The following is a 23,535-nucleotide window of genomic DNA, read 5'->3' on the forward strand; positions in this document are numbered from 1 at the left end:
AACGTGTCTCTCTCACATCAATATTTCTCTCTCACATCAATATTTCTCTCTCTTCCACTCTCTAAAAATCCATGGGAAAATATATTTGGATGAGAATTAACAAAATAAACAAGCAAAAAATTTTGCACCAAAGTGGGAAGAATAGCAACAATTTATGATTATCATTTTCCCCACAGTTGAGAAATCTTTTTGATTTGTTTTTTATTGGTTATCCTGCTATATAGAGTATTCTTTGCCCCTAAATGCTTTAGCATGCAGCCTCTAAGAATAAGGACGGTCTACATAATCAATGTCATTGTCAAACCTAAGAAATAGTAATATAATGGCATCTAATATCTAGTTCATATTCAAATATGATTAATTGTCTCCAAAATATGTTTTATACTTTCAAAAATCCAGGATTCAGTAGTTTTAGACATTTAATTGATTGTAATATTTTTCTAGTTTGTTTTAGTCAAAGATCTTTTTTTTTTATAGATTTTTTTATAATACTGTCTTTGAAAAGGTCACTTTTCTTGTACATTATACTACATTCTGGATTGTTTCCTGTGGTGTTCTTCGACTAATTCTCTATATTTTCTGTAAACTCAAAAATAAGACTAAAGACTTGATTAGATTTAGATAAAACATTTTTAGAAAAATACTTCATACATGAGATTGAGGATTTCATATTTCATTGCATGAGAAGGTACATAATTCAGATGGTCTCATCATTATAATAAAAACTAGAGGCCCGTTGCATGAAGAGATTCGTGCAATAGGCCTTCCTTCCCTTGGCTTCCAGCATTGGTTTGCCTCTGACACCTGGGACCCAGGCTTTCGCTCCAGCTGGAGTCTGCCATCTTTGCTGCTGACTCTGGCCAGAGTCTGCCTTCTTTGTCTTTGCTGCAGGCTCCGGCCAGAGTCTGCCCTCTTCGTGTTCGCTGCAGACTCCGGAGTCTGCAGTCTTCGTCTTTGCCCCCCCGCCCTCCCTCTTATAGCAGGCATCCTGCCTGCCCATTCCACACCTGGAGCAGCTGGGCGGCCGCCATCTTTCTCCTTCTAATTTGCATATTCCCTCCTGATTGGTTGGTGGGCGTAGCAGAGTGATAGTTAATTTGCATGTTTCTCTTTTATTAGTGTAGATGTTATGACTTAATTACAGTGGTAAACATTTTATTTGTCCAAGGTCTGAGGTGCAGTTTTCACTTTGAAATTTGTAATTACTTTGTAGGATGATACTTTGACATCATCTGATTATCTTGCCCCTTCCCAACAACTCTTTAAAAGAAATTTTTTTTTACGGATTTTTAGAGAGAGCAAGGGAGAGAAAGAGAAACATCCATGTGAAAGTACATCAATCAGCTGCCTCCAGCATGCCCCTTATTGGGGATCGAGCTCGAAACCTGGGCATGTGCCCTGACCCAAAATGGAACCTTGACCTCCTGGTTCATAGGTCGATGCTCAACCACTGAGCCACGTCAGCAGGGCTTGACACTTTTATTACTTACATTTCAAACTCTACAAGCTTGAGAATATGAGTATTTGTGACCTGCAGTATATTTTGTAGAATTAAAGTGAGGCTACCCTGAACTCAGGCTATTGATGGCTGACAACACAGTTGTCTAGTCATCAGTGTTTTATAGGGAGCCCAGAATGGTGGGGAGACTAGAACTGAAAGATCAAATGGCACTTGAAAGCCTTCCCAAGAGAGTGCTTAGCTGGGCTCTCAGAGCAAAATAGACAGGGCAAAGTACTCTGAGGTCTGTCTTTAAAAGTGCTATGAATTGATAGTGTGGTTTCAGAATTGTGATACTAATTTATACTGAGCATGCAGTAGTCGGGGAGAGTATACAACTTGATGAAAACACTCCTTACTTTCTTTTTATATTTTTATTTTAAATAAATATTTATTGTTCAGATTATTAGAGGTGTTACTCTTCCCCCCCCCCCCATAGCTCCCCTACACCTGATTCCCCACCCCACCCCATGCCCTTACCCCCCCACCACTGTCTTCATCCATAGGTATACGATTTTTGTCCAATCTCTTCCCGCACCTCTCACACCCTCTTCCCCCTGACAATTGTCAGTCCACTCCCTTTCTATGTCCCTGATTCTATTATATTCATCAGTCCATTCTGTTTATCAGATTTTTTATTCACTTGATTTTTAGATTCACTTGTTGGTAAGTATGTATTTGTTGTCATTTTGTTGTTCGTAATTTTTACCTTAACCTTTTTCTTCCTCTTCTTAAAGAATACCCTTCAGCATTTTATATAATCCTAGTTTGGTGGTGATGAACTCCTTTAGCTTTTTCTTATCTGTGAAGCTCTTTATCTGACCTTCAATTCTGAATGATAGCTTTGCTAGGTAGAATAATCTTGGTTGTAGGTTCTTGCTGTCCATCACTTTAAATATTTCTTGCCACTCCCTTCTGGCCTGCATAGTTTCTGTTGAGAAATCAGCTGACAGTTGTATGGGTACTCCCTTGAAGGTAACTAACTGTTTTTCTCTTGCTGCTTTCAAGATTCTCTCTTTGTCTTTTGCCCTTGGCATTTTAATTATGATGTGTCTTGGTGTGGTCCTCTTTGGATTCCTCTTGTTTGGGGTTCTTGCACTTTCTGGACTTGTAAGTCTATTTCTTCCACCAGGTAGGGAAAGTTTTCTGACATTATTTCTTCTAATAGGTTTTCAATATCTTGCTCTCTCTCTTCTTCTGGCACCCCAATAATTTGGGTGTTGGTACGCTTAAAGTTGTCCCAGAGGCTCCTTATACTATCTTCATATTTTTGGATTCTTTTTTCTTTTTGTTTTTCTGGTTGGGTGTTTTTTGTTTCCTCATATTTCAGATCTTTGGTTTAATTCTTGGGGTCCTTTGATCTACAGTTGAATTTCTGTATATTTTTTATTTCATACAGTATATACTTAATTTCTGACTGGTCCTTTTCCATTTTATTTTTTTTTTTGAATTCTCATTAAGGTCCTTGAAGCTCTCACTAAGCTCCTCGTAGGTCTCATCAAGTTTCTCAGTGGTTTTTAGAAGATTCTTGAGTAACCTTATAAATGTGGTTTTGAACTCTATGTTCGGTAGTTTGCTTTCCTCCATTTCTTTCATTCGTTACATGTTTCTTTGTCTCTGCATTTTGCTGCTTCCCTGTGTTGATGGAGTGGTTTTCTGTGGTAGGTGACCTATAGGGCCCAGTGGTTCAGCCTCCCCTATCACCTGAGGTGGACACTCTTGGTGCACCCCTTGGTGGGCTGAGTACAAAGTCTTGGTGTAGTTAAGCCTTGATTGCTTTTGGTACACTGGGAGGAATTGATCTCCAGGCCAATTGGCTGTGAGGACCTACTGTGTCTATAATGGAAGAACTATTGTGCTGGAGACACGCTTATGGGGCAGGACTTATTTCATTGGGGCTTTGGTGCTCACTGAGTCTGCCTCTTGAATGTGTCACTTATGGATGTGAGTAGTTGAAATCTGGTGTTGTCTCACACTGACCACTAGATACACTAGCTCCTGGATCTCTAATGGGGTGCAGGTCAGCTACTGTCTGAGTCCACCCAGCAGGAGCTACAGCGATATCTGCAGATTTCTCCTCTTTGCTTGGTGTTTGGAGGTTTTGGAGCTGTCTGACCAGAGCTGCAGTTTGTTAGGTTCAGCTGTGAAAGGACAGGCCATTTATATGAAAAAGCCACTGTGTGGAGCTTGGGTGGGTTTGTAGACTGTGCGGGGCGAGGTCTCAGGGAGTCACTAGGCTAAGGCGTGGCAAACAGTGATGGCTGCTAGTCAGCCGTCTCTGTGTCTCTGAGTTTCCTCGTCCTCACGTCTCGTGCCCCAGCGCAGTAAACAATGATTGCTATGTGCAGTTCTGCAAGAAAGCCACCCTCACTTTCTGACCCGATGGCAGACAGTCCAGCTTCTCCCTGTAGGAGTTTGGGTCCCCAGCATCTCCCCAGAAACTGAAGTTCAGAGTAATTGGGAGCTTGTCTCCCTTTGCATTGAAAAAAACAGCGCACCCAGTCTCCCGCTGCCAGCCCGATTCGTGCGCCTCCATACCTCAGCTTTTCAGACCCTGTGCACATCTCAATGCTCTTTTCTCTTTCCTTCTAGTTGTAAAACTTCCACTCAGCCAGCTTTCCCGTGGTTCTGGGTGATAGACGTTTTGTCTTTTAGTTGTAGTTTTGAAATTGTTGTGCAAGGCTGCATTTTAGGTGTTTACCTATGCTGCCATCTTGGTTTTGGTCACTCCTTACCTTCTGCTATTTATCATCTCTTGTACAAAGGCAAATTAGTGGCTATATGGCCAAAATTATAAACTATATAACATTACTTGAAAGTTATTTAGATTAAAATAAAAAGAGCCTTTCCTAAAAGCCCACAGACACTTTCTTGTTAGCAAAATGTACTTTATGAAATTCTAAATGATGGGATTTAGGGTTTATATCTATTTTTATTTTATTTCTTTACTTAAATCCTCACCTGAGGATATTTTTCCATTGATTTTTAGAGAGAATGGGAGAGGGAAAGATGGAGAGCAATATCGATGTGAGAAAAACACATCAATTGGTTGCCTCCTACACTTGCCCCAATCAAGGCCCAGGCCAGGGAGGAGCCTGCAACCAAGATATGGTGCTCTTGACCGGAATCAAACCCGGGATTCTTTGGTCTGCAGGCTGATGATCTATCCTCGGAGCCAAACTGGCTAGGGATATACCTATTTTTAAATATTGTCCTTCAACTTAGACAATGGTATATGAGATCATGAAATGTACAGATGACTACTCATTGCATATAAATAAATGTGTTATTGGGACATCTCAAGGACTTTTCCCATTGGCACTATTAAAGATTATGATCTCCCATGCCTGTCCTTAGCCTCTCTGAATTTTACTTTATTTTTTATTGATTTCAGAAAGGAAGGGAGAAAGAGAGAGAGAGAGAGAGAGAGAGAGAGAGAGAGAGAGAGAGAGATATCAATGATGCGAGAGAATCATTGATCAGGTTCCTCCTGCATGCCCCCTACTGGGGATTGATCCTGCAACCCGCAACCCAGGCACGTGCCCTGACTGGGATTTGAACCTTGATCTCCTGGGTCATAGGTCGATGCTCAACCATTGAGCCATGCCAGCCAGGCTGATCTCTCTGAATTTTAAAGGCATACTGAAAAGGATAATAATGTTGGAATTAAACAGAGCAGTGGGAAAATTCTGGTTTCCCCACTTGACAGCTGTGAGTTCGTCATCAGTAAAACAACAGCGAGGTTTTTTACCAGGCTGGTGGTTGTTTTGTGAGAGAATGCCTGTAAAACTCCTTGCAGAAAACAGATCTTTAATAAAAGGTAGCTATTATTTTTAGTAGATAGGAGAAAGTGTGGAAAAGGAAGGAGAATCTATACAATTATCAGGCAGGACCCTTGGAAGATTATGAAAGGTTTACCTTTTGTACAATTTTTTTCCAAAATGTCTCGATTGTCAAATAAAGAATCTTGAGCTTTCTTCCTTATTTAACTCACCTGCTTGAAATCTGTCTTCCTCTGCCACTGCCTTAGTAGGAAGTTCATGTCTGTTCATAATCTGTTACTTTATTTTCAAATTTATTTTTCAGATTCCCAGTGTAAATTTCTAATCCTGACTGGCAGTAGAGAGGTCTTTTTCATTTTTTAAAATATATATTTTTTTATTGATTTCAGAGAGAAAGGGAGAGGGAGAGAGAGAGAGATAGAAACATTGGTGATGAGAGATAATCATTGATTGGCTACCTCCTGCACAGCCCACACTGGGGATTGAGCCCACAACCCACATGTGCCCTGACCAGGAATCAAACTCATGACCTCCTGGTTCATAGGTCGATGCTCAACCACTGAGCCACACCAGCAAGTGAGGTCTTTTTCTTGTTTACTTCTAGACTTCAGTTCCAGTTGTCCTCCAACCTTGACCTGTCATCTCCATGTACTTTTCTCTGCCTACTCCATCCTCTCTAATAAAAAGACCAAACAGCAAAGGACTCCCCACATAAGTTGAGAGTTGCTTCTCTTGTTGTCTGAATTCTTATTGTAAATACTGCATTTTATTGTAATTTAAGTTTGCATTTAGGTTATCACTTATGTTTCCTCAAAGCAGTGATTGTACTGTTATAGTTCTTGGGGTCCCACCAAGATGCTAACGTCTATAATTTATGTTCCTTAGATAATTCTGTAAAAGGAGTCTGCAGGTTCAATGACAGCTTCAGTAATAATTTTGATAATGCATCCAAAGAATTAGGACTTAACCAAAAACCACATAAGCCTGCAGTTCTTTCAGATATTTCTGCCTCAAATACTATTTTTTTCCAAGTAATTATTTCACTGTAAATTATTCTATTTCAGGAGCACCCCCTATTGGGCAAGCTGCTATTTGAAATTTTGACATTGTAATTTCTCAGTATCAAAGTTTCAGTCTACAGGCAAATACAGGATGCATAAAAGCAATGATGCCATGCAGGTCCATGTTTAAATATCCTGGAGTTCGGAGAAACCAAGATGGCAGCATAGGTAAACACCTGAACTTGCTGCCTCATACAACCACTTCAAAACTACAACTAAAAGACAAAACGGATATCATCCAGAACCACAGGAAGGCTGGATGAGTGGAAATTCTACAACTAGAAGGGAAGAGAAAAGCACACTGAAACTCAGAGAAGGTACAGAAGTAAAGTACAGAGGTACGGAGGCGCGCGAGGAAAGGGCTGGCAACTGAGGACATGGTTGTCTTTTTCTTTCTTTTTTTTTTTCCATTTCTTTTTATTTTTTAAAATATATTTTATTGATTTTTAACAGAGAGGAAGAGAGAGGGTTAGAGAGTTAGAAACATCGATGAGAGTGAAACATTGATCAGCTGCCTGCACACTCCCCACTGGGGATGTGCCTGCAACCAAGGTACATGCCCTTGACCAGAATCGAACTTGGGACCCCCCAGTCTGCAGACTGACGCTCTATCCACTGAGCCAAACTGGTTAGGGCCATTTTTTTTATTAAGGTGTTATATGTGTACATATCTTACCATTGCCCCTCCCCCACCCCACTCCCATACATGCCCTCACCTCCCAGTGTTTTGTGTCCATTGGTTATGCTTATATGCATGCATACAAGTCCTTCGGTTGATCTCTTATGTCCCCCACCTCTCCCTAACCCTCCCACTGTAATTTGACAGTCTGTTTGATGCTTATCTGCCTCTGTATCTATCTTTTTATTCATCAGTTTATAATGTTCTTTATTATCCACAAATGAGTGAGATCATGTGGTATTTTTCTTTCATTGACTGGCTTATTTCACAGAGCATAATGCTCTCCAGTTCCATCCAGGTTGCTGCAAATGGTAAGAATTCCTTCTTTTTTATGGCAGCATAGTATTCCATTGTGTAGATGTACCACAGTTTTCCGATCCAGTCATCTGCTGATGGGCACCTAGGCTGTTTCCAAATCTTAGCTATAGTAAATTGTGCTGCTATGAACATAGGGGTGCATATATCCTTTCTGATTGGTGTTTCTAGTTTCTTAGGATATATTCCTAAGAGTGGGATTACTGGGTCAAATGGGAGTTCCATTTTTAGTTTTTTGAGGAAACTCCATACTGTTCTCCACAGTGGCTGCATCAGTCTGCATTCCCACCAGCAGTGCACGAGGGTTCCTTTTTCTCCGCATCCTCGCCAACACTTGTCATCCTCCCCGCATGCGCGCATGCCCGTGTCTCCACCCGTGTCTCCATACCTCAGGCTTATACAGCTCTTCTGATTTTCCTTGTGGTTTTCTCTTTCCTTCTAGTTGTGGGTGTTTCAGTCAGCCAGCTTTTCTGTGGTTCTGGATGATGTCTGTTTTGACTTTTAGTTGTATTTTTGAAATTGTTGTGCAAGGCTGCAGGTTAGGTGTTTACCTATGCCGCCATCTTGGTTTCTCCCAGTATATGAGTTTCATATTATTTTTGTTAATTTTATAATGTTAAACTTTAATAATAACAAATAATTGTTGAGAACTGATTATCGAGAACTGCTTATCAAAGTTCGCATTGTTGATCAGTTGTTAGAATTCGACCACCATTGTTTGGACTTAATGAACAATGGCATTTTTTGGGGATTGGCAATGACGAAAACATTTTGTAACTGTCTCTCAGACGATACACATCGTACTGTGTGCTAGTAAGCTAGTTAAACAAGTGATGTCATTACAAATCAGCTATTCAGATAATTTAGGTAAGTAATTTATTTATTTATTTCATAAATACATAAATTTTCTTGAATTTAGCAGACAGTACTTGTATTATTTATATTTTATAGTGGCAGCAAAACGTCTAGCGTCAGTCTTGAAAGTGATACTTACGACTTACGTTACGGCAAATTCAGAGGAAAAATAATACAAGTTAGTATTGTTATTATTTAGAAAGAAATATAGGATTAAAATAATTTTTAAAATATAGTTACTTTATAACAATCAAATTAATTTAATTTATAAACTAACAATAAAATATGTTCATGTAATTATGTACCTACTTACTGTGTTTTTAAGCAATATGTATATAATAATTTATAATATAATTTTAAATTATTTTTTTTAGATTTTTAACATAATGAGTAAGAAAAGAGGATGCAAATTCAATGATGATCTAAGAAGTGAATTTCCTTTTATTAAAAAAAACAAAAGCGATTACAATATAGACCAAATTTTTCATCAAGAACCCCCACCAGGCCGAAACCTGTTTGGCTCAGTGGATAGAGCATTGGCCTGCAGACTCAAGGGTCCCAGGTTCAATTCCGGTCAAGGGCATGTACCTTGGTTGCGGGCACATCCCCAGTAGGGGGTGTGCAAGAGGCAGCTGATCAATGTTTCTCTCTCATCGATGTTTCTAACTCTCTATCCCTCTCTCTTCCTTTCTGTAAAAAATCAATAAAATATATTTTTTAAAAAAAGAATCTCCCACCCCCCCTAGTCAATGGTGTCCCACTTTACCAATGTTAAAATCTGGTCACCTTACTCTTAGGGCAAGGCTAAAGGTCAGCCATTGCTGTTTGCTCCACCCTGTTGATTCCCTGAGACCCTGCTCCACCCAATTTACAACCCCACCCCAGCTGTGCACAGAGGCTTTTGCATATGAATGGTCTGGCCCTTTGCAATCTAAAATTACCTAACAAACTGCAGCTTGGTCAGAGAGCCCCAGAACTTCCAAAAGAAGGCCCAAGGCTCCAAAGCAGCTTGCATTGCTTCACAGCTGGGCCTCATCTGGGCACCTCCAAACCCCCAAAAAAGAAGAGGAATCTGCAGATATCTCTGTAGCTCCTGCTGGGTGGTCTCAGGCAGAAGCTAAATTTGCACCTCCTTGGAGATCCAAGAGCCAGTGTACCCAGGGGTCAGAGTGGGACCATCCAGATTACAACTCCTCAGATCCATAAGGGACACACTCAGGGGGCAGACACAGTGAGCACCAAAGTCTCACTGGAACAAATCCTGCCCCAATAGGGTATCTCCAGCACAGAAGTTCTCCCATCTTAGACACAACTGATCCTCCCAGCCAGCTGGCCTGGAGGTCAATTCCTGCCAGTGATACCAACAACAATCAAGGCTTAACTACAACAAGACTGTGCACATAGCCCACAAAGGGTTGCACCAAGAGTGTCCACCTCAGGTAATTGGGGAGGCTGAGCCACTGGGCCCTATAGGACACTTAGCACACAAAGCCACTTTATCAACACAGGGAAGCAGCCAAACCATGGAGAAAAAGAAACAGGTCACAAATGAAAAACATGGAGGAAAGCAAACTACTGGATATAGAGTTCAAAACCACCGTTATAAGGTTTTTCAAGACTTTCTAGAAAAGGCCGATAAATTTAGTGAGACCCTTGAAGATACGAAAAAGGACCAACTAGAAATTAAGCATACACTGACTGAAATAAAGAATAATATACAGAGATCAACAGCAGCCTAGAGGATAGCAAGAATCAAGTCAGATTTGAAATACAAAGAAACAAAAAACACCCAACCGGAAAAGCAAAAAGAAAAAAGAATCCAAAAATATGAAGATAGTGTAAGAAGCCTCTGGGACAACTTCAAGCGTACCAACATCTGAATTATGGGGGTTCCAGAAGAAGAGAGAGAGCAAGATACTGAAAACCTATTTGAAGAAATAATGACAGAAAACTTCCCCCACCTGGTGAAAGAAATAGACTTTCAAGTCCAGGAAGTGCAGAGAACCCCAAACAAAAGAAATCCAAAGAGGACCACACCAAGACACATGATAATTAAAATGCCAAGAGCAAAAGACAAAGAGAGAATATTAAAAGCAGCCAAGAGAAAAACAGTTAGTTACCTATAAGGGAGTACCCATAGGAATGTCAGCTGATTTCTTTTTTTTTTAAATATTTTTATTGATTTCAGAGAAGAAGGGAGAGGGAGAGAGAGACAGAAACATCAATGATGAGAGAGAATCATTGATTGGCTGCCTCTTGCAAGCCCCCCACTGGGGGGTCGAGCCTGCAACCCAGGCATGTGCCCTTGACTGGATTCGAACCTGGGACCCCTTAGTCCGCAGGCAGATGCTCTATCCACTGAGCAAAACTGGCTAGGGCATGTCAGCTGATTTCTCAGCAGAAACTATGCAGGCCAGATGGGAGAGGCAAGAAATATTCAGTGATGAATAGCAAGAACCTACAACCAAGATTACTCTACCAAGCAAAGCTATCATTCAGAATTGAAGGTCAGATAAAGAGCTTCACAGATAAGAAAAAGCTAAAGGAGTTCATCACCGCCAAACCAGTATTATATGAAATGCTGAAGGGTATTCTGTAAGAAGAGAAAGAAGAAGAAAAAGGTAAAGATAAAAATTATGAACAACAAATACATATCTATCAACAAGTGAATCTAAAAACCAAGTGAATAAAAAATCTGATGAACAGAATAAACTGGTGAATATAATAGAATCAGGGACATAGAAAGGGAGTGGACTGACAATTCTCAGAGGGGAAAGGGGTGTGGGGGGTGTGGGAAGAGACTGGACAAAAATAGTATACCTATGTATGAGGACAGTGGAGGGAGGGTAAGGGCATGGGGTGGTGTGGGAACTGGGTGGAGGGGAGCTATGGGGAAAAAAAAAGAGGAACAACTGTAATAATCTGAACAATAAAAATCTATTTATAAAATAAAAAAGTACTATATCCAAAAATAAATAAATAAATAAATATCCAGGAGTTCTACATATAGCATAGCCCCATCAAGTAAACATATCCTGTGAGCAGGACTATGGGCCTGATATACAGAGAACAAAGAATAGAAGAAAAGAGCTCTGTTAACCTCGAAATGGACTCATGAAAGGATTAATCATCAGTGATAAATGTTCATGGTCCCCAAAAAGCTGAATTTGTTGTGCTATTTTGAGCAAATTCCATCCATCACTGTTGACCCATAATAGCTATCCATCTATTATACTGACTGGTAAGGAGCTGCCCACAACGAGGTCAGTTTTATGACTTGCTTGGCTTCATATTGGCCACAGTGGCTGTCACACCGTTGCTATCTCCAAGCATCCTTCCCTTCACTGTAATTGCCAACACACAAGCATGCACACTCACCTCTTCATTCTAAAGAGAAAAAGAGAAAGACAGAGGGATGTTCTTTCCAGGCTTGCCTGCCAAATTTGACTGAGCTACTAAAATATAGACGTTCAGGTATAATCAATTATTGAACATTGGTTGAGTACTACTTTATAAAAGCACTCAGGCCCCTGGGGGAATATAAAGATGCATAAGAACTGCTTCCCATCTTCATAGAACTTACATTCCAGTTGTCCTGATAATATACAGCCTTTTGAAAAATTCACTTTGAGCCATAGGTCAAGTTTTCTTCACCTTTTTGTTTTCCTACCTAGGAAAGTGACTGGCAAATAGTAGGTGAGCAAATTGTATACTGAATAATGGTAATTAAATAAGAATATCAAGCATCAGTTTAGGCAATAATGAAGAACTCTCACAGGACATGATATAGCTAACTTTAAATGAACTATGTAGATCCCAGCTGATGTGGCCCAGCGGTTGAGCGTCAACCCAGGAAACAAGAGGTCACTGGTTTGATTCCTGGTCAGGGCACATGCCCGAGTTGCAGACTAAATCTCCAGTAAGGAGTGTGCAGGAGGCCGATCAATGAGGTTTCTCTCTCCTGGATGTTTCTATCTCTCTATCCCTCTCCCTTCTCTCTCTAAAATCAATAAAAACATAATTTAAAAAATTATATAAAATGAACTATGTAGAGAATGATACAGGAGTATGTTTCTCAAATTGGGTCCACAAGTTTGCTTCAAGAATATTATTTTATTATATATATATATATATATGACAACCATACACTTGAGGAATTTAGATCTGGCTTCATGTTTGTATGTATTTAACCAAAAGTATACCTGAAATTAAAATAATTTAAAGGAATATTATGAATCCTCAGAAATATTATCCTTTTAATAGACAATTATTCAATGCCATTTATAGATTTCACTTAAATTCTTTCAAACAAACTGCAAAATATTTTTAAAATCATGACAGAGTAAGGGAACTCTAAATAATTACTGGGTATTTGATGATTTGAAGAAATTATTTTCTCTTAAATAATTTTTATTTTTGAGAGAGAAAGAGAGAAACATTGATTTGCTTTTCCACTTATTTATGCATCCATTGGTTGATTCTTTTTTTTTTAAAGATGATTTTATTAATTTTTATTTTTATTTATTTATTTTCATTGGTTGATTCTTATAAGTGTCCTGACTTGGGATTGAACTTGAAACCCTGGAGGATTGGGACAATGCTCTAACCATTTGTAGCTTCCTGGCCAGGGTTCCTCCTACTTCTTCCCCTTCCCCTTCACCCTCGCCCTCGCCCTCTCCCTCTCCTCCTTCTCCTTCTCCCTCTCCTTCCCTTTTCCCTCCCCCTCCCCCTCCCCCTTCCCCTTCCCCTTCGCTCTTGCCCTCTCCTTCTCTTTTTCTTTATGGCTTCTTTTTAAATATATATATATATATATATATATATATATATATATATATATATATATAATTTCAGAGAGGAAGGAAGAGGGGGAGAGAGAGAGAAACATCAAATGACGAGAGAGAATCATTGATTGGCTGCCTCCTGCATGCATGCCCGGCACTGGGGATTAAGCCTGCAACCTGGGCATGTGTCCTTGACTGGAATCGAACCCTAGGACCTTTCAGTCTGCAGGCTGATGCTCTATTCACTGAGCCAAACCAGCGAGGGCTCTTCAGGGCTCCTTTTAAATAATTCTTATCTTTTAAAAATATATGCTGATACCCAGCCGGTGTTGCTCAGTGGTTGAACATCGACCTATGAACCAGGAGATCATAGTTTGATTCCTATCAGGGCACATGACTGGGTTTCAGGCTTGATCCTCAGTGAGGGGCATGCAGGAGGCAGATGATCAATGATTCTCTCTCATCATAGATGTTTCTATCTCTCTCTTCCTCTCCCTTCCTCCCTGAAATCAATAAAAATATATTTAAAATATATAGATTAAAAAAATAAAAATATATACTGAAATAGCTAAGAAATGAGATGATAGGATGTCAGAGATTTTTATTCCGAAATAATCTAGGGGGTGGGTTGCTAATATGTAACATATGGATTGTGGTGGGAAGAATAGTGACTCCACAAAGAAGTCCACATTCTAATCCCCAGAAATTTAGGTAGTGGATGGAATTAAGGTTGCTAATCAGTTGACCTTAAAATAAGGAGTTTATCCTGGATTAATCATGAGGACCCAATGTAATCACAAGGGTCCTAATATGAGGACGAGGAAGGCAGAGGCAGAGTGACGTACATGAGGAAGACTTGACTGGTCATTGCCAGCTTACAGATGAAAGAGAACCACAAACCACTAAGTTACACATAATGTAAGAACCATATAACACTACAGTATATTTCCACTTACTGCATCCATTCTTTGTAGTATTATTGCCAAGTATTTTAAAACTACAAAAGTTATCATCCCCCAAAAAGAGTATTGTAATATTTACATTGAACAATCTGTTGTCTTTTTTTTTTTTGTGTGTGTGTGTTTTTTTTTTGTTTTTTTTAATGAATCTTTATTGTTCAGATTACAATTGTTTCTCCTTTTTCCCCACATATCTCCCCACCACCCAGTTCCTACCCCCCCTTCCCTTACCTCCCCCCCCCCCACTGTCCTTATCCATAGGTGTATGATTTTTGTCCAGTCTCTTCCCATACTCCCCACACAGACACCCCTTTCCCCCTGAGAATTATCAATCCACTCCCATTCTATGCCTGATTCTATTAAGTTCACCAGTTTATTCTGTTCCTCAGATTTTTAATTCACTTGACTTTTAGATTCACTTGTTGATAGATATGTATTTGTTGTTCATAATTTTTATCTTTCTTCTTCTTTTTCCTCTTTTTAAAGAATACCTTTCAGCATTTCATATAATGCTGGTTTGGTGGTGATGAACTCCTTTAGCTTTTTCTTATCTGTGAAGCTCTTTATCTGACCTTCAATTCTGAATGATAACTTTGCTGGGTAGAGTAGTCTTGGTTGTAGGTTCCTGCTATTCATCACTTTGAATATTTCTTGCCACTCCCGTCTGGCCTGCATGGTTTCTGTTGAGAAATTAGCTGATAATCGTATGGGAGCTCCCTTGTAGGTAACTAACTGTTTTTCTCTTGCTGCTTGTAAGATTCTCTCTTTGTCTTTTGCTCTTGGCATTTTAATTATGATGTGTCTTGGTGTGATCCTCTTTGGATTCCTTTTGTTTGGGGTTCTGTGTGCTTCCTGGACTTGTAAGTCTATTTCTTTCATCAGGTGGGGGAAGTTTTCGTTCATTATTTCTTCAAATAGGTTTTCAGCATCTTGCTCTCTCTCTTCTTCTGGTACCCCCATAATTCTGATGTTGGTTCACTTGAAGTTGTCCCAGAGGCTTCTTACACTATCTTCAACTTTCTGAATTCTCTTCTCTTCATGCTTCTCTGGAAGAGTGTCCTTAGCCTCTTTGTATTCCAAATCTTTGAGTTGATTCTTGCAATCCTCTAGTCTGCTTTTGGGTCTCTGTATAATATTTTTTATCTCAGTCAGTGTATGTTTAATTTCTAGTTGGCCCTCATTGAATTTATCGGCCTTTTCCATGAAATTCTTGAAAAACCTTATAACCATGGTTTTGAACTCTATGTCCAGTCGCTTGTTCTCCTCCATTTCTTTGGTTTGTGATCTGTTTCCTTGCCTTCTCATATTCTCTGCTTCCCTAAGTTGGTAGGGTAGTTTTGTGTACTAGGTGTCCTATTGGTTCAACGGGTCAGCCTCCCAGTTACTTGAGGTGGACACTCTTGGTGTACCCTTGTGTACTGTGTTTCCCCCAGCAGGAGCTACAGCAAGGGCTAGTTTTCTCCTCCTTTGCTTGGGCGGTTTTGGAGCAGTCTGACTGGAGCTGCAGTTATTTTGGTTAAGCTGGCACAGAACAGGCCATTTATATGCAAAAGCCGCTGTGTGGAGCCTGGCAGGGTTTGTAGAATGTGCGGGGCGGGGCCTCAGGGCGGGGCGGGGTCTCAGGGCGTCACTAGGCTGGGGCGTGGCCAACGGCGATGGCTGCCGTCAGCCGTCTCTGCCTTTCCACGTTTCCAAGTCCCTGCGCCCCGCGCTCCAGTGCAGTAAACAATGATTGCTGGGCGCACCACTGCAAAAAAGTCACTCTCACTTTCCGACCCGATGGCTGAGAGTCCAGCTTCTCCCCGTAGGTGCCTGGGTCCCCCGAGTGTCCCCAGAAACTGGATTTCAGAGTGATCGGGAGCTTGTCTCCCTGCGGGTTGAAGAAAAGCCGCGCACCCAGCCGCCCGCCGCTGGCCCGATTCGCGTGCCTCCGTACCTCAGCTTTTCAGCGATTGTGCTCCTTTCTCTTCTTAGTTGTAAATCTTCCACTCAGCCAGCTTTCCCGTGGTTCTGGGTGGTAGACGTTTTTGTCTTTTAGTTGTATTTTTGAAATTGTTGTGTGAGGCAGCAGATTAGTTGTTTAACTATGCCTCCATCTTGGTTCCAATCAGGAATGTTTTTTTCTGTTGTCTTTTTTAAAAGAGCATTTCCAGTGGTCTTAATTTTTTTCTATAGAACTAACTTTCTATCTGGTGTCATTGCCCTTCAGTCTGAAAAATTTCCTTTAGCATTTCTTGTAAGACAGGTCTTCTTGTAATGAACTATCCCAGTTTTGTGCTCTTTTTGGCTATTTTTAATTTTCCAAATATTTACTGAGGACAAAATATGAGCAAGGCACTAAATAATTATCTAATGTATCCCATATAATAAAACCCTAATATGCAAATTTACCAAACTGGTGGAACAACCCATTGCTATGATGTGCACTGACCACCAGGGGCAGACGTTCAATGCAGGAGCTCCCCCCGACCAGCGGGCGGCGCCAGGCCACCAGCCAAGGTGGGTGCAGGCTGAGGTCCCCTGATGGCCCCGCCTGCTGGTAGCCCCAGAGGATGATGCAGCAATGACATGCATGGACTCTGGCTTGCACATTTTGTGGCCAGCCCTGATTCTGACACTTATAACCATGTGACAAAGCCAATTACTTAACTTCTCTCTGCTTCAGTTTTTCCACCCATAAAATGGGGGAAATGGTACTACTGCCTCAGAGGGATCATGTTATGTAGTACTTTTTATAATCAGGGCAAAAACATGTAGCTGCCCATACAACAGCAAGATGCCTTTCACCTGTATGAAAAGTATGGTCACTGGTGCATGCAGCCTCCCAGATTGCGAGAAGGATGCCTGACTGCCAGTTTAGGCCCGACATCCCAAGAGGATGCAGGCCGGGCTGAGGGACCCCTTCCCTGATGCATGAATATTGTGCACCGGGCCTTTAGTTCTTAACAAAGGAAGTGATTGTTTTCAAACTTTTGGATTTCTATTTTAAATACTTTGCCTTTAGTATAGACTGAACAATATATAACAGCAAGTCAGGATCAGCGAATACTAAACACCATCTAAGAAATGGAAATTCAAGTAATTCTATGGTAAAGAAATGTAGGTAACAATACATCCCACTAAGTTAACATTATCATTATCTTTATACATAGACTGTAATTTAGAATTATATCAATTGTTTTAACAAAGTTATTTTCAAAAGGAAGCAGTAAGTCACTACTGGTTTAAAGCTAAAATGGCAGGTGATTGGTTCAATGTTTATACAATTTAAAAATTCCTCAAACAGGCTTATGTAAATAAAAGTTAAGCAGAAATTTCCAATTATGTGTGTGAGAGAAACTGAGACAGAGAGCTTCTCCTCCAATATGAATGGGTCAAAAATATTTTTCAAGTAAAAAGTTATGTTTTTGTGTTTTCTTCTGTGTTTTTTGTTTGTTTGTTTGTTTGTTTTATATATAGATTTTTACAGCCCTGACATGTGTGGCTCAGTTGAATGAGCATGGTTCTATGCACAAAAAGGTCGCTGGTTTGGTTCCCTGAGAGGGCACATGCCTGGTATGTTTTGGCCTTGATTCCCATTAGGGGGCTTGCAGGAGGCAGCTGATGGATGTTTCTTACATTAGTGTTTCTCTTTTTCTGCCTCTCTCTCAAATCAATTAAAAAATAGACTTTTACGAATGTTTGGCTTTATCCCATCATGTCTCTGTAGAAAATGAACAGGCATATAGCAATAACTCACTTTTGGGGGATATAATTAGTCTTTATTTTATTTTATTTTGTATACATTTTTATTGATTTCAGAGAAGAAGGGAGAGAGAAAGAGAGAGAGAGAGAGAGAGAGAGAGAGAGAGAGAGAGAGAGAGAGAGAGAAACATCAATGATGAGAGAGAATCATTGATTCGCTGCCTCCTGTACACCCCCTACTGGGGATGGAGCCCACAACCTGGGTCTGTGCCCTTGATCGGAATCAAACCCAGGACCCCTCAGTCCGCAGGCTGACGCTCTATCCACTGAACCAAACCAGCTAGAGCCTAATTAGTCTTTATTAAATCATAAAGCCAAACTTGAACTATCTGCTATTTTATCTTGTCAGATATATTCCAGTTTGAGGTAAAATGCAAAAGGTTTATAATGCCAACGTTTTATATATCATCCCAAGAATGCTGGCTGCTTGCCACTAGAAAGAATTTTAGGAATGAGAAGTGACTGGTTTAAACTTATGGCTAATAAAATTATAACCTAAATCTATTAGTATCCAATAATTATAGATACATGCTTATTTCCTTACAACAAAGTCTGTATTTTTACTTATTATTATTATTATTATTTGTTAAGCCTCACCTGAGGATATTTTTTCCACTCACTTTTATAGAAAATGGAAGGAAGGGGGAGAGATAGAGAAAAACATCAATGTGAGAGAGACACACAAATTAGTTGCCTCCTGCACACGCCCTCAATGGGGATGAAGCCCTGAAGAGGGATGAAGCCTGCAACTGAGACCCTTCAGTGTGTGGGCTTATGCTTTACTACTGAGCCAAACCAGCTAAGGCCAAAGTTTGTATTTTTGGAAGGATCTTTGAAATTTTTTTCCTCCTCATTTTTATGATTACCTAATTATCCATTCCATTATTCTTTTTGTAACAGATATGTTGAAATTCTGATTTAATTTATGTATAAAGACTAATCCTGTGTATTCAAATGGATGTGTCCTCTGACATGGGGATAAATTATGTCACATAGTAATTGAAAATAAAACTAACCCAGAAAGTGATTTTGACATAAGACCTCATTTTTCCCCCAGAGGTTATTTCAGTTTGGGGCTTTGGGATGAGTTAAACAGCCCAGAGTAGAGGAGAGTGGAGAGTGGATGGTGGTGCAGGGCAAGTTTATAATTCTGCAATATCCAGGCAGATAAGTTGTTAGCAGGAACAGCTGAGATACCAGATCATGCTTGTCAATCAAGAGATATTTAATGAGCATCTCCTTTTTGCCTGATGCTGTTGGGAAATATAAAATACCTGTAAGACAAATAGAGGATCTACGATTATGCTGTAGAAACAATATAATTGTTAAGAACAATTAAATACTAAATTTTGTAGGAATATACTAATCATAGGTTCAATAAAGAGAGACTGTATGGATTGGAATAATAAATAAGGCTGTACCAAAGGAAATGTGGAATCAACTGAAGGCTTATTAACCTTGGTTCTATTTTAGGTAGGATGACTATAAAGCAAAAACAAACAACAAAAAAGATTGTTTTGGAGGAAATGACTTATAATGATCTACATAGGGTCAGCTTAAGCCCACTAGGAATCTCTATATATAAAACCCTAATATGCAAATAGACCGAATGGCAGAACAACCGAACAATGGAACAACCAGTCACTATGATGTGTGCTGACCACCAGGGGGCATACACAGAACATGGCAGGCATAAGCAACAGAGGGATGGTGGAACAGGTGAGCGGGGTGCCAGACCAAGGTGGGGTGCTGGTTGCTGTCATTGGGGCGAACCTCTGGTGGTAACTGAAATTTCTTTGCTCCCATGCACTGTGGTCCCGCAGGGCACTCACACCTTCTGCTGGTGCTGCCTCACTCACACCCACTGCTGGCGCATCCCGATCACTTGGCCATCAAGTGGGGCTGGCACTGTCAGCGTGTGGGAGTGGCAGTGGGAGCGGGGCTGCCAGCAGACAGGATACAGTGGCCATGGTGGGAGGGGCCAAGCAGGGGCACGGAGGATGGGCCAAGACCCGCCCCTGTGCCCACCGCAGCCTCACGGCCCACAGTTCCCATCAAGGTGCACAAATTCATGTACTGGGCTCCTAGTAGATCAATAAAGTTACAGGTAAATGTCAAGATCTGATTTCTATTTCATTGAGATAAAAGAAGAGGTGTTCAACAGATTAAATTGTGGTCTGCATTAGTTATTAGCTATTGCATTAGTTTTCTTTCTTTCTTTTTTTCTTTCTTTTATTCTTGACATTAGTTTTTCGTTGCTCTACAACAAATCACCACAAATGTAGCAGCTTAAAACAGTACGTAAGTAGCTCAGCCAGTGTGGCTCAGCGGTTGAACATTGACCTATGATCCAGTAGGTCACAGTTTGATTCCCAGTCGGGGCACATGAGTGGATTGCAGGTTCAATCCCCAGTGTGGCATGCAGGAGGCAACTGATTAATGGTTCTCTCTTATCCTTGATGTTTTTATCTCTCTCTCCCTCTTCCTTCCTTTCTGAAATCAATAAAAATACTTAAGGTCAGGATGTGACCTCCTGGCCCAGAGCTGTCCGGCTGGAGCATCAGAAAAGAACTAAAGATTAGATTGTAGGAAAAGTAGAAGCAATGTTTTAAAGATCTGTATTGCAGGTGCTTCATAAATTTGCAATACATGAGTCTGAAATAGAAAGCAACTTAGTTCTCGAAAGATCTCGGAATCATGTGCAGTTCCTTGGGCGAGTTGGTCAGGACCCTGTCATGAGACATGTGGAAGGGAAAAACCAAGTCACGTTATTTTTTCTAGCAACAAATGAGATGTGAAAATCAGGAGACAATGAAGCATGCAAATGTGTGACATTAGTCAAAAGACAACATGGCACAGAATTTCAGTATTTCAACCAGACCTCAGAGATGTGGCATATCAGTATGTGAAAAAGGGCTCTCAAATTTATGTGGAAGGGAAATTAGACTATGGTAAATACATGGATAAAAATAATGTGAGGATACAAACAACAATAATCATAGCTGACAACATTATATTTCTGAGTGACCAGACAAAAGAGAAGGTATAGAGCAGACCATTCTTCTTTGGCCAGTGTTTGGTATAATCTCATTTCCAAATTATGTATAGTCTTTATAGTTTCTAAGGACAATAATTAAAATATTCTTTTATATAAAAATACATTTAATAAATATGTACTCCAACATATTTATTAACTAAGCTTCTTGGGTCAAGAGTCTGGGCATAACCTAATTTGATTCTCTGCTCAGGGTTTCAAAAGCCTACAATCAAATGTTCACCAGCCTGCATTCTTACCTAGAGGCTCAAGTAGGAAAGAATCTGTTCCCACACTCATTTCTGCTGTTGGCAGAATTCTGATCCTTGTAGTTGTGTGACTGAGGATTCCAGCTTTTTATTAATTATTGACTGGAGGCTGTCTTTGGTCTTAGAGGACACTCATAATTTTCTGCTGCATACATAAACCTTTCCATAAGCAGTTACCATACAGAAGTGTGCTTCTTCAAGACCAGCAGGCCTTTGCCTGGGTCTGCTAAGATACATAAATATATATTATACATGTACTAGAGTCCTAGTGCATGAAATTCGTGAACGGGGAGAGGGGTGTACCTCAGCACAGCCTGCACCCTCTTCAATCGGGGACCATTCAGGGGATGTCCGACTGCTGGTTTAGGGATCAGGCCTAAATGGGCAGTGGGACATCCCTCTCACAATCCAGGACTGCTGGCTCTTAACCACTCACCTGCCTGCCTGCCTGATTGCCCCTAACTGCTTCTGCCTGCCAGCCTGATCACCCTCTAACCACTCCCCTGCTGGACTGATTGACGCCTAACTGCTCCCCTGCCGGCCCGATTGCCCCCAACTGCCCTCCCCTGCCAGCCTGATCTCGCCCTCAACTGCCCTCCCCTGCCAGCCTGGTTGCCCCCAACTGCCCTCCCCTGCTGGCCATCTTGTGGCGGCCTCTTGTGATGAAGTGAGGCAACCATCTTAAGATGATGTGGGGTGGCCATCTTGTGACAATGTGGGGGTGGCCATCTTGTGTTGATGTGAGGGTGTTGCACTAGGGCGTGAGGGTCACCTAGGCTTTTATTAGTATAGATAATGTTTTAGGAGATAAATCTCTCTCTCTCTCTCTCTCTCTCTCTCTCTCTCTATATATATATATATATATATATATATATATATATATGCCATAAGTCTTCTAAGAAAAAGATAGCTAGCTAAATAGATAGGTAGAGTAACCAACCTATCATCCTATCATCAGATATCCTATCACCTTTGTCATATTCTTTTTGTTTGTTTGTCAATTCTCACCTAAGGATATTTTTTCATTGATTTTTTTTTTTTTTTTAGAGACATAGAAGGGAGAGGGAGAGACAGAGAAACATCAATGTGAGAAAGAGAGAGACATCGATTGGTTGCCTCCTATATGTACTCCATCCATACTGGGGAGCCTGCAACCAAGGTATGTGCCATTGACCAGAATCGAACCTGGGACTCTTCAGTCCACAGATTGATGCTCTATCCACTGAGCCAAACTGGCTAGGGCCTTTGGCATATTCTTTTGGTTAAAACCAAGTAACAGATTCTTTCTGCATTTAAGGAGAAGAGATTAACTCATTAGGTGTCACCTTAGAATGTGTCCATCATCAAATATTAGATACTATATTTCTACCATATTTTATTGTATTTGCTAAGAACTTAATATTTTAGTTGGTGATGAATAATCTCTTCTAACTATATCTCAGTGTTGAGAAACAATTCTTTATATGAGTGTCACATTTCTGCACATCTGAACAGGAGGCATTGGCATCTCTGTTTTGCTTGCCCAGATGTTTGTAGAGCTAATGTCTCCCTCCAGAGCAGATAAAAGATTTGTTTCCTGACCTGGGTGCTAAAGATAATTTTTTTCTTCTTAGAAAACATTAGGCTGGTTTGGTAGCATCCTTCCTATAAAATTAGGGATTTCCTAAACTTGAAATTCCTTAGCTGTAGCACAAATCCACTGAATGTCCAGCATCTACCTATGCTCACAACCTCATCCCCAGATAAGACTTGGGAAGCAGTAGGAACCAATTTGAACATGAAGGTCATGTTGCCTATTGTGCCCTGTATACTAAAACCCTTTGTCTCTGACCCAGGGAGTCTCATGCCTCCTGCCAGCATATATGCAACTGTGGGCAAGCTAATGCATTAGGTTAAAAGCAGAGCAAAATCTCAGATCCTTTATAATTCTTGACACTCAATTTTCTTCTATGTAATTTAAGATATTAGATTGCAGTTATTTCTAAGATTCCTTTCATGTTTAATCTTCCATAGTCTAATACTCTAATTGGCTCTGTCATTTTTGTCATTGTCATAGTTGAATGCAAGCATTTTTGTACTTGACTTTAAAGGATATTTAACTAAACACTCCCTAATAGTGTGGAGGTAGTAAAAATTATTTAAAACCACCTTTTGTAGATAAGTAAATTAAATGTATTTTAATTTGTTGGTACAGCTAATGTGATGCATTACCCATTTGGAAAACAAACATTGGTTTGACTATGAGTCGGGTGCTCACCCCTTAGCTCATGTCATTGTTACAGTTCTTTTTTACTTTCTATGGCAACATTATAAAATTCTATCTTTTGCATTTCTTTAAGTCATGTTTAAATATGTCACTGAAAAAAATCCCACATACTATCTTTTGTTCAAAATTTTACTCTTACATTTTCTTTCTTTTTTTACTTAATATATTTTTATTGATTTCAGAGAGGAAGGGTAAGGGAGAGAGAGATAGAAACATCAATGATGAGAGAGAATCATTGATCAGCTGCCTCCTGAACACCCCCCACTGGGGATCAAGCCCTCAACCTGGGCAC

At 40.3% G+C, this 23,535-nt stretch overlaps 1 pseudogene; it reads left to right on the top strand.

Annotated features, from left to right (window-relative positions):
- The first annotated feature begins 20,277 nt into the window (after nucleotides 1–20,277).
- Nucleotides 20,278–20,723, top strand: LOC103304852 (single-stranded DNA-binding protein, mitochondrial-like; annotated as a pseudogene).
- Nucleotides 20,724–23,535: the final 2,812 nt, after the last annotated feature.

Source organism: Eptesicus fuscus, chromosome 3 (genome assembly GCF_027574615.1).
Source record: "Eptesicus fuscus isolate TK198812 chromosome 3, DD_ASM_mEF_20220401, whole genome shotgun sequence".
Taxonomy (NCBI): domain Eukaryota; kingdom Metazoa; phylum Chordata; class Mammalia; order Chiroptera; family Vespertilionidae; genus Eptesicus; species Eptesicus fuscus.